Raw genomic sequence first — 10,335 nt, 5'->3', positions numbered from 1 at the left:
GACCTGACACCATGCACAAAAATCAGATCAAAATGGATCAAAATCAGATCAACATCAGACCACAATCCTTCCATGATATTGAAGCTACAGGTATCTTCAAAGATGACATGCAACTGACCAACCAAGTGGAAACAGAGATAAACAAATGGGACTATATTAAACTAAGAAGCTCTGCACCGCAAAAGATACAGTGACCAAAATACAAAGATAATCTACAGAATGGGAGAGGATATTCACCCAATACCCATCAGATAAGGGGTGGATATCAAGGGTATATAAAGCACTGGTTAAACTCTATAAGAAGAAAACTCCAACCCCATCAGAAAATGGGCCGAAGAAATGAACAGAAACTTTTCTAAGGAAGAGATATGAATGGCCAAAAGGACATGAAAAAATGCTCTGCATCACTAATCATCAGGGAGAGGCAGATCAAAACAACTATGAGATACCACCTCACACCACAGAGACTAGCACACATCCAAAAGAACAAAAGCAACCACTGTTGGAGAGGATGTGGGGAGAAAGGGACCCTTTTACACTGCTGGTGGGATGCCAACTGGTTCAGCCCTTTTGGAAAATAATATGGACGTTTCTCAAAAAATTAGAAATTGAGCTTCCATTTGATTCAGCAATACCACTTCTGGGAATATATCCCAGAGATACAAGAAGGTATAGTCGAAATAACATCTGCACTTATATGTTCATCGCGGCACTGTTTACAGTAGCCAGAATCTGGAAAAAACTTGAGTGCCTGAGAACAGATGACTGGTTAAAGAATCTTTGGTACATTTATACAATGGAATACTATGAAGCTGTTAGAAAAGATGAAGTCATGAACTTTGCATATAAGTGGACCAATATGGAAAGTATCATACTTAATGAAATGAGTCAGAAAGAGAGGGATAGACATAAAGATTGCATTCATCTGTGGAATATAAAATAACAGAGTCGGAGACTAACACCCAAGAATAGTAGTATATAATACAAGAAAGCTGGAATCACATGCTGGGGGAAAGGCAGCTAGGATAGAGAAGGGGACACCTAGTAAACTGTGGTTGGACATCCCACGCGAGAAGGGAAATGCGTGCTGAAAGTAGACTAGAGACTGAACACAATGGCCACTCAATATCCCAATCACAAACCACAACACTCAAAAGGAGAGAGAGAACAAAATGGAATACCCTGTCACAGAGGCGGGATGGGGGGGATTGGAGGGTGGGTGGAATACTAGGTTCATTGGTGGTGGAGAATGGACACTGGTGGAGGGATGGGTTCTCGAACATTGTATGAGGGAAACACAAGCATTAAGATGAGTAAATTTGTAACTGTACCCTCACAGTGACTCACTAATTAAAAAAATAAATAAAAAAGAAGAGTTATGTTGAGTGAAATAAGTCAGAAAAAAAGAAAATGCCAGATATGTCACTCATAAGTGGGATAGAAAGAACAAAGCAAGGAAATAGACAAAACCAATCCACTGAAAACTGTTTCTCAGATTTGAGTAAGAGCACCGAGAAGCTAGAAAAGGAGGACATGGGGACATGCTGGGTAGAAGAGGTGTGATTGAAGATGGTGGGAGGATTTTAGCCTTTGTGGTGTGATAACTTAATTTTGAAGTGCTATGAAACAAACGCTCCCCAAACATGCAATTATACAAACCAATATTGGTACCTTAAAGAAACACACCTAACAAATAAAACCAAGGATGGTTTAAGTTTAAAGAAAAAAGAAAAGCGAAAGTAAGTACTAGAGTCTTAACATTCTTGCCAGAGGATACAGCTATAATAAATAGCTTAAAACATAAGAAGGATGTTGAAATAACTGAACAAAGACCATTGACTTGGAGTGCTTTGGGGAAAGGGGAGGGGCTGTGGCATGAAGCTCCAAAGACAAGCCAGATCATTTTAGACCCTTGTGCAAATAAAGATAAGGAGTTTGGATTTAACATAAGTGTAAGTGAAAAGTCACTGGAGGGTTTTCAACTTATGAAGGAAAATTTTCAGCTTATGAAGAAAGTGTTCTCATCACCATCAAGAGTTCACAATGAGACTTTACTTTGAACTGTATTTTCTTATCTCCACTTAGAAAGAGATCAAGTATGTAAATAATATCCAAACTCAATTAATTAAAAACTTTAAAAGGAAGGTAAAAATAAATACTTTCTTTTTCATGTTAAGGATTAAATGAACGGAAAAATTAATAAAAACATATACAGAAATAAAACACATGAATGACTACAATTTTTGGATTCATAGTCATACAGCATAAGTATGAGTTGAAAACTAACACATGATTATTACTGGTTAACCATTTTTCTGAAATAGCAAAATTAGTGGATAGCTAGAGGTGTCTGAGGTGATTCTATTTTGAGGTGCTATTTGAATACTATGTTGAATGGGTTCTACAGTACAAACCAAATAAATGTTTACAAGTCAAGAATAAAATATTTGGATGGGAAAAGGAATATTTAGCTAAAAATATTCAGTTCATAGTGAAGATACAGAGAGATAGGTTGTTTTATCAGTATGGTACCAAACAAATATTGTGAAACAAGTGATATATACTCCAAAGATTTTGTGACAATAAAAACATTTATTCTCCAGGAGGGAAAAAAATTAAATTAAAATTTTTTTGTGTATTCTGGGGGGGTTATTTTTTTAAATTTTGGGACCACACCCATAAGTTATCAAGGATTATTTTGCACTTAGGGGTCAGTCCTGGCAGATTTGGAGGACCTTTTAGGTGCCAGTGACTATGGGGTGCCAGGGATCGAATTTGGGTAGATAGAGTGCAAAGCAAACCCTGTCCATTATACTCTCTCTCTAACCCCTATTATTATGTTTTGTTGCTGTTGTTGTTGATCTACACAGCAGTGCAGTACTGATTTACAAGTCTGTGTGTCAATTTTCTATTTCTTAAAAACTGATGATACTATATGAGGTCCATAACCAAAGTTACAGTATTCCTCTGCAATATTCCTTTCATGCCTCTCTGTTCCTCAAAATTTTTCACTCTTTTCTGGTAACCTTGGTTCTACATTCAAGGTCAATGATTTGTTTTCTATTGGCTTTGTCTGTTTCTTTGCTTGTTTTTATTGCTTTTCATCTCACATATAAGTGAGATCATTTGGTATTTGTCTTCACTTTCTGACTTACTTTGCTTAGCACAACCTTCTCCAGTTACAGCCATATTTTTTCAACAGGCGAGATTTCATCTTTTCTTATAACTAAATTGCATTTTATTATGTATTTGTAATACATAGTTATCAATTCTTCTGCCATTGGGTTCTTGTGTTGTTTTCATATCTAAGTTATTATAATAGCATTACAATTAATATGGGTGTGTATTTGTATTTGTAATTTAGTCATTTTGTATTCTTCAGCTAGCTATTCAGGAGTTATTTTTTGGATCATGTGGTAGACTTTTTAAAATATTTCTAAAAAATATCCATCCTGTTGTCCATAGGAAACTAATCAACTTACAATCCCATCAACAGGGTACAGATATTCCTTTTTCTCCCTGACATTTTAAAATCATTTCTAAATTATATATATTTTTATTTTATTTTATTTTTTAATAAATCACCATAAGGTAGTTACAGATTTGCAAACTTTCATGTTTACATTTCAGTCATACAATGTTCGAGTTCCCATCCCTCCACCAGTGCCCATTCTCCACCACCAATGATCCAAGGATCCCTCCCACCCCCCCATCCCACCCCCCAATGCACACCACCTCTGTGGCTGGACATTTCCTTTGTCTCTCTCTCTCCTTTTGAGTGTTGTGGTTTGCAATAGAGGTACTGAGTGGCTATCATTTGTTCTATAGTCTGCTTTCAGCACGCATCTTCCATCCCAAGTGGGCCCTCCAAGCACCCTCTACTTGGTGATCCCATCTCTATCTGAGGTGCCTTTTCCCCAGCATGTGAGGCCAGCTTCCAAGCCATGGAGCAATCCTCCTAGTACACATCTCTACTATTCTTGGGTGTTAGTCTCACATTCTGTTATGTTATATTCCACAAATGAGTGCAATCTTTCTATGTCTGTCCCTCTATGTCTGACTCATCTCACTTAATACGATACTTTCCATGTTGATCCACTTATATGCAAATTTCAAGACTTCATCCTTCCTAACAGCTGCATAGTATTCCATTATGTAGATCTACCAAGTTTCTTTAACCAGTCATCTGTTCTTGGGCACTCGGTTTTTTTTTCCAGATTCTGGCTATTGTAAACAGTGCTGCAATAAACATACAAGTGCAGATGTCATCTCTATTATACTTTTTTGCATCTCCGGGACATATTCCCACAAGTGGTATTGCTGGGTCAAATGGGAGCTCAATCTCTAATTTTTTGAGAAGCATTCATATAGTTTTCCAAAAGGGTTGAACCAGTCTGCATTCCCATCAGCAATGAAGGAGGATCCCTTTCTCCCTACAGCCTTGCCAACACCAGTTGCTTTTGTTCTTTTGGATGTAGGCCAGTCTCTGTGATGTGATGTGATATCTCATTGTTGTTTTAATCTGCATCTCCCTGATGATTAGTAATGAACAGCATGATCATGTGCCTTCTGACTATTCAGATTTTTTCTTTGAGAAAATTTCTGTTCATTTCATTGCCCCATTTTCTGATGGGATTGGATGTTTACTTCTTGTAGAGTTCAACCAGTGCCCTGTATATCACATTGTATCTGTAATGTTACTTCTCCCAATCCATGAACAAAGGATATGTTTCCGTTTCCTCCTGTCCTCTCTTATTTCCTGAATTAGGGTTTTGTAGTTTTCTTTGTACAGGTCCTTTGCCTCCTTAATTAAGCTTAATGAATTTTCTAATTCATGTTGCTTTCCTCTTTCTCATTATTTGCATATAGGAAAGCCATGGACTTTTGGGTATTGATTTTATAGCCTGCAACTTTACTATACACATCTATAGTTTTTAGGAGTTTCTTGGTAGAGGCTTTAGGGTTCTCTAAATACAGTATCATATCATCTGCAAATAGTGAGAGCTTGATTGCTTCCTTTCCTACCTGGGTGTCCTTAATCTCTTTTTCTTTCTTAACTGCTATTGCAAATACTTCAGTACTATATTGAACAGACACAGACGTGGTGAGAGTGGGCATCCTTGTCTTGTGCCTGATCTTAGAGGGAAGACTCTTAGTTTTTCCGCATTGAGGATAATGCTTGCCATAGGATTGTGGTAGATGGATTTGACTATCTTCAGGAAAGTTCCTTCAAAACCCATTTTAGTGAGAGTTTTCATTATGAACTGGTGCTGGATCTTGTCAATTGCCTTCTCTGAATTTATTGATATAATCATATGGTTTTTATCATTTGTTTTGTTGATATGATGGATTATGTTGATTGATTTCCAAATGTTAAACCATCCTTGCATCCCAAGGATGAATCCCACTTGGTTGTGGTGTATGATCTTTTTAATGAGTTGTTGGATTCTATTAGCTAATATTTTGTTGAAGATCTTCACATCTGTGTTCATTAGGGATATTGGTTTTATTTTTTAGTGGCATCTTAGTTTGCTTTTGGTTTTAGGGAGATATGTGTCTCATAGAAACTGTTTGGGAGAGTTTCTGTTTCTCAATTTCCTGGAAAAGCTGGAGAAGAACTGGCAATAGGTCCTCTTTAAATGTTTGGAAGAATTCACCAGTGAATCCATGTGGGCCTGGGCTTTTGTTTTTGGGAAGAGTTCTGATTACAGTTTCAATTTCCTTGATAGTGATAGGTCTATTCAGATATTCCAAGTCTTCTTGGTTCAGTCTTCTCTCCCTGACATTTTTTTTTCTTTTTGGGTCACACACACGGAGATGCACAGGGGTTACTCCTGGATCTGCACTCAGGAATTACCCTTGGCGGTTCTCAGGGGACCATATGGGATGCTGGGATTCGAACCCGGGTTGGCCGCATGCAAGGCAAATGCCCTACCCGCTGTGCTATCGCTCCAGCCCTCTCCCTGACATTTTTAACAGCATTCATTTCTGGCCTTTGGGTATAGGCCATTTTCACAGGTGTGAGTTAGTAACTCATTGTTGCTTTGATTTCTGTTTCCCTGAAATGTGTGCCATAAGTTTTGATTTCCCACAAATCAAAACAATGAGGATGAGCAATTTTACCCCATGTATTGGTTGGCCATATACTATATATTTCTTCTTTAGTAGTTTCTTGCCAGCTTTTCTTCTCATTTTAAATTTTTTTCTTGTTAATTTTTTGAGAGGCTCACACACATCTATTTATATATACATAAGATATTATTATTCCCTTACCCAATGCTTGGTGGTGCTTGAATATTTCTTCCAGAAAAGTAATATTTATCTTTTTCTAGATATCTTTTATGTTATTTATTTTTTATAATAGTTGGCCAATAGTGTTAAAGAACATGGTATTTCTGTACAAATACCACTTACTTTACACACTCCACTGCCACCAATGTGCTCCTGGGCCTTCATCACTGTCACTATGTCACATCTAGGCTGGTCTTCATTCCCCTTACTCCTCTCCCCACTGCTTGATAATTAATACTGTGACTCAAGATCAAGAATTTGTCATTGATCAATACTATTCACTCCTTTTGTCTCTCTATATTACACAGATGAGTGATGTTATTTGGTATTTGTCCTCCTTTCTCTCACTTATTTCACTTACCATGATGTTCTCCAGCTCCATCTAAATGCAGTTTACAGAATGAGGAAAGAGATCTTTTTAACTTACGAGACCTATGTGAAGAGTGGAGAGAGTGGGGTCAATTCCAGATATAAAGTGATCTACTGTGTGATTCCCCTATAATGATTTCAGGTTTCTTAAATTTCCTGTTTAGTAATTATTGGATTTATCTTTTCATTGTTAATAACATCATCCATTTCATAATTTACTAGAGCGTAATTGTCACATACTCAGGAAATTCTTGCATTCATATTAATCACATCATTTGGTAAATCTGGGAAGTCGCTGCGTTTAATATGGATAAGCAATCTGAAATTCACATTGTAGTTTTTTAATTCCATAAAACTATTGAGAAACCAGCAGCTTCGGTAAGTGCCTGTTCAGAAGTAAATGACCACCTCAAAGTTATATTTTTCCTATCCAAAATTTGTTTCTTCTTTTTTAATGTCCAGAAAGTGAAGAGTTTTTCCAGAAACAAAATCATAGACCCTATTTTCCACTACTCATTAAATACCCATTCAAAGAACTATTTGTGGGACATCTCTCACACATCTTCACAACTCTTAAAATATAAACATTTATATTTTAAATTTATAATGTAACTTACACCTATAACTGGGCATTTTTGAAAAATTATTGTCTATTTTGTTAAAACTCCTATAGATACTTAATTGGTTTATTAGGCTGCTTTTGATTTAATTAAATATATCCAAATTAGAAATTTCAGATAAGATACTTGGCTTTGCATAATACCTCTTCTACTTCCCTGTATTTAATATCATGGACTATGGGAAATTTAGCAACATATGCACTTATGCTGAAGGTGAATAATACTTTTTATGCAAAATACTAAATCATACTCTTTAATTGTTTTAATTCATTTTCTGTTGTTATCTGTTATCATAGTCACTGATGACTAACAGGATCTTCAAAGAAAAATTTAAAGTAACAGAAAGTGGATTTTCCTCTCCTCTCCCAAGGTTAATTTCACTGAGTAGACCAGTGATTAGAGCATTTCAAAGCATCAATACACAAATAAAGGCAAATGATTTGTGCTGAATTTAATTTTTTTTAAATATCAATCATATTATCCATTATAAACTGATGTTACCCTTCCTGTACTGTTTCTCTTTTTTTTTTTTTGGTCACAACCATCAGTGGTCCATGCTTATTATTGGGTCCTTGCTTGAGAGTCATTCCTGGTGGTGCTTTGGGAATTATAATGGGTACCAAGTGCAAGGCAAGTGTCCTGCCCAGTTTACTATCTACTAAGTTTAGACTCCTCTAAACTTCTGATTACAAGTAAAAATTGAACATCTCTCATAAAATTGATTAATTAATTTAGCTAAAATAGTTTCATACACAAGTATGTGCATTTCTTAAATTAAATCTTCAGGCATAAAGTCTGATAGTTTCTCTTTGGTTGATATGTGATGTATTATTTCCAACTTAAATTATTTGTATGGGATGAAAATAACTAAATGACATATGATTTATAGATACTTTGCAAAACTCAAAAGAATAAACTACCCAATCACTTTAGTAAAAATGATATAAAATAGAGTAACTGGTAAATGTTTAAAACTTTGAAGTTTCAGTTCAGTTCTTTGCCATACGCAGGTTTTAACCAACTAGTAATATTTTCCCTTGAGTCTGTTCTCGACAGAGCAACCAGAGAAATTTCTTTAAGATAGAATCCTCGTGTTTACTGCTCTGCTCAAAACCTCCAATGAATGAAATCATACAGAATAAAATCATTCCTTACAACGGACTGCTGACAAAGGTTTCCATGCTCTCTTCTCTCTCTGCTCTCACCCCTTACATTTCTTTCTGCTCCACTCCTGCTGCTCTAGTCTCGTTGTTGGTCTTAGAACCTAAAAGGCTTTCCACTGTCAGCTGTTCTCTGTACCTGTAATGATACTTCTCCAGATACCCACCTGCTAGACTTGTGGATATCAGGCTCCCACTGAGTCTTCATCCTCACAATGATGTCTACTCGAACCACTCTGTTTTAAAGCTTCCAAGACCTTTCCCTGCTCTATCTATAGTCCTATTTTCATAGCTTAGTATTATTTCATAGTATACCATGTGTTATTTATATATGTGATTACTGTTAATTGTTTCTTTCCATGGAAATTAAACTCCGAAAGATGAAAGGTCTTGATCAACTTTTAAAATTTCTACATAACCAGTGTTTGGAAAAGTACCTGGCATTAATATACACATTATTATTCATCATCATCATCATCATTATCCCATTGATTGTCGATTTTATCGAGCTATCTCAGTAACGACTCCATTCGTCCTAACCTTGAGATTTTAGAAGTCTCTCTTTACTTGTCCTTCCCAAGGGTGCCACATTGGAGACTCTTTCAGGGTCAGGGGAATGAGACCCATCATTGTTATTGGTTTTGGCATATGAATACACCAAGGGGAGCTTGCCAGGCTCTCCTATGCGGGCAGGAAACTCTAGTACCTTGCCAGGTTCTCCAAGAGGGAGACTAGGCTATCAGATGTCTCTTGTCCCTGTGCCTGGCTATCTTCACCGGGGCCCCTCATTGGGTTTGGGTTGAGTTTCCCTCCCCGCCCTGAGAAGAGCCTCATGCATGAAGGAACCAGCAGAGGAACCCAGGTGTGCGAGATCTGGGGCTGAGATCTCCAAGCCTGCTTGGATCAGGACTGGGCCTCAACTGGTTAGCACGCAGTCCTTATACACATTACTATATCATACTAAAGCAATATTATTATAAATAATTATCGACTGCACTCTCTATTCCTTAGTAACTAGAACGTAGTATCTGCAAAATATAGAGTATATTACTTACTATTTATCGGTGGTATTTGGATTGTAAAGAATGTTACTTTGTCCATAATAATGCATATATTGAAAAAAGGTAAAGCAAAATTATTCTTAATTCTACTACCCTATTATATTTTTAATAAAATAAAATATATTTTTCCTGATGTCTTTTACTACAAGGTAAGGAAAAAGAGCTAAAATTCAAGCTTAACTTTTGATATCAGACAAAAATTATGACCCTCTTTGGTTGCATTTGCCTGTAATAAATTTATAATTCAACTTGTTGTATTTCAAAGGACTGGGAGCTATTAGGTGATATGTGTAGTTAGGCTGATGAATACAAATATCCCTTGTATTTTGTGATATTTTTAGCACAAATATTAATATTGTGATACAATATCACAAAAAGACTCATCAGACTATGGTGATGAATTATTTTTCAGAAATGAAACTAGAGTTAAATGTAAGAGGATCACTTCTCGACCTTTTGGTTAGGATCAGGTGTAATATCTGTTCTTATGACTTTAATATCTGATATGTACTCTATCTGAGGACAATATGTTAAACAGAATTTTGGAGCAGAGAGATGGAATAGGGGCTTTCTCCATCAATTCCATATATTAACCTGCTATTGAAGTACTTTCAGAAATGGTGCACCCCTCTGGGGAATTAAAAACAACATAAGAAGAAAAGATAGTAAGTTAAAGACACCAAGTTTGGGGAAAATGTGTATCTATTACCTGGTCATATTAATTTAAATAAGTAGATATTTAAAACATTATTTGCAATACTGCTATTGAGACTGATTCAGGTTTGGGGCTCCAGAGATAGTTCAAAGGGCCACAAAGCCTATTGGCATGTGGGT

At 36.3% G+C, this 10,335-nt stretch overlaps 1 non-coding gene across 1 annotated transcript; it reads left to right on the top strand.

Annotated features, from left to right (window-relative positions):
• Positions 1–9,941: 9,941 nt before the first annotated feature.
• Positions 9,942–10,132, top strand: LOC129402661 (U2 spliceosomal RNA). The gene has a single exon (XR_008628765.1). It is a non-coding gene; the product is annotated as a U2 spliceosomal RNA (small nuclear RNA).
• The last annotated feature ends 203 nt before the right edge of the window (positions 10,133–10,335 follow it).

This window comes from Sorex araneus, chromosome 2 (assembly GCF_027595985.1).
Source record: "Sorex araneus isolate mSorAra2 chromosome 2, mSorAra2.pri, whole genome shotgun sequence".
Taxonomy (NCBI): Eukaryota; Metazoa; Chordata; class Mammalia; order Eulipotyphla; family Soricidae; genus Sorex; species Sorex araneus.
This window is presented reverse-complemented; position numbering and strand designations above follow the sequence as displayed.